We start from the raw sequence: 2,500 nt of genomic DNA, 5'->3' as shown, positions 1-2,500 counted from the left end.
TCTCACCCGAAAGACGGAGCACAAGGAGGTTAAGTGACTTGCTCAGGGTCACACAGTGAGTCAGTGGCTAAGGTGGGATTTGAACCGGGGACCTCCTGGTTACAAGCCCTTTTCTTTAACCACTGGACCACACAGCCTCCAATGTAGCACTATTCTGACTCTAGTCAATTCTATTCTAACTATGGTCATTTAGCTCAATGGTGACTCTGGTCATGTAGCTCAATGGTGACTCTGGTCATGTAGCTCAATGGTGACTGGTCATGTAGCTCAATTTTGACTATGGTCAGTGCGGCAGTGTGGAGTAGTGGTTAGGTCTCGGGACTCTTGACTAGAAGGTCGTGGGTTCAATCCCAGGTGGGGGACATTGCTGCTGTACCCTTGAGCAAGGTACTTTACCTAGATTGCTCCAGTAAAAATCCAACTGTATAAATGGGTAATTGTATGTAGAAAAATAATATAATTGTATGTAAAAATAATGTGATATCTTGTAACAATTGTAAGTCGTCCTGGATAAGGGTGTCTGCTAAGAAATACAGTGGCTCTCAAAAGTATTCACCCCCCTTGGACTTTTCCACATTTCATTGTGTTACAACATGGAATCAAAATGGATTTAATTGGGAGTTTTTGCCACTGATCAACACAAGAAAAGTCCATAATGTCAAAGTGAAAAATAAAATCTACAACTTGTTCTAAATTAATTACAAATATAAAACAGAAAATAATTGATTGCATAAGTATTCACCCCCTTTGCTATGACACACCTAAATAAGCTCTGGTGCAACCAATTGTCTTTAGAAGTCACATAATTAGTTGAATGGAGTCCACTTGTGTGCAATTAAGGTGTTTCACATGATTTCAGGTTAAATACACCTGTCTCTGGGAGGTCCCACAGTTGGTTAGTACATTTCCTAACAAAAACTACATCATGAAGATGAAGGAACATTCAAAGCAAATCCGGAATAAGGTTCTTCAAAAGCACCAATCAGGGGTAGGATATAAGAACATTTCCAAGGCATTGAATATCCTCTCAGAGCACAGTAAAGTCCATTATTAAGAAATGGAGAGAATATGGCACAACTGTGAATCTGTCTAGAACAGGCCGTCCTCAAAAACGGAGTATCCGGGCGTATAGGGCACTAGTCAGGGAGGCCACCAAGAGGCCTATGGCAACTCTAAAGGAGTTACAGTGTTCCACGGCTGAGCTGGGAGACACTGTGCATATGGCAACAATAGCCCGGGTGCTTCACAAAACTGGCCTTTATGGGAGAGTGGCAAAAAGAAAAGAACTCGCATCAAATCTCGGCTAGAGTTTCCCAGAAGGCATGTGGGAGACTCTGAGACCAAGTGGAAGAAGATTCTATGGTCTGATGAGACCAGAATAGAGCTTTTTGGCCACAACGCTAAGCGCTATGTTTGGCGCAAGCCTAACACCGTACATCATCCTGAGAACACCATCCCTACCGTGAAGCATGGTGGTGGCAGCATCATGCTATGGGGATGCTTCTCTGCGTCAGGGCCTGGAAAGCTCGTGAAGATAGAGGGCAAAATGGATGCGGCAAAGTACAGAGAAATCCTGAAGGAAAACCTGCTGAAGTCTGCAAGAGACCTGGGACTTGGAGAAGATTCATCTTCCAGCAGGACAATGACCCCAAACATACAGCCAAAGGCACACTGGAGTGGCTTAAAAACAAAAAGGTCAATGTCCTGGAGTGGCCCAGTCAAAGCCCGGACCTCAATCCAATTGAGAATATGTGGAAAGAGTTGAAAATTGCTGTTCACCAAAGGTCCCCATCCAACTTGACGGAGCTTGAGCAATTTTGCAAAGAAGAATGGGCAAAAATAGCAGTGTCCAGATGTGCAAAGCTGGTAGAGACTTATCCAAATAGACTCATGGCTGTAATTGCTGCCAAAGGTGCCTCTACCAAATATTGACTCAAGGGGGTGAATACTTATGCAATCAATTATTTTCTGTTTTGTATTTGTAATTAATCTGTGGAGAAGATCTTCCCTGTTTTTCAACATTTACTTTTCAAAACGAACATTTGTCATTCAAAAGTCCAACAGCATAATGCAAGGAGAATGGCTAATTCATTAGGAACAGTCATGTTGAAGACAGTACCAGTTTCAAATGATTAAAAACTGGGAAACTGTTTGAGAAAAGAAATATATAAAATAGTTTATTTAAAAATATTTAATATATACACATTTTTTTAAGAAATACTGTTCCAATGGTCATTTCAAATGTGCTGCGAGTTTAAAATCGTCTGGAAATTAAACACTGATGCCTTTTTTAATTGTATTGTTTTTGAAAAAAGTTGAAAGGCTGGGAGAATCTTCTGTGGAGAAGATCTTCCCTCCCTTTCAACATTAATTCTCAAACTGAATGCAGTAGGGATTCAAGGAAATGCATGCACATGGATTAGGGAGTGGTTAACATGTAGAAAACAAAGTACTAAATAGAGGAGAAACCTCAAAATGTAGTGAGGTAGCCAGGGGTGTA

This window comes from Acipenser ruthenus, unplaced genomic scaffold (assembly GCF_902713425.1).
Source record: "Acipenser ruthenus unplaced genomic scaffold, fAciRut3.2 maternal haplotype, whole genome shotgun sequence".
NCBI lineage: Eukaryota > Metazoa > Chordata > Actinopteri > Acipenseriformes > Acipenseridae > Acipenser > Acipenser ruthenus.
This window is presented reverse-complemented; position numbering follows the sequence as displayed.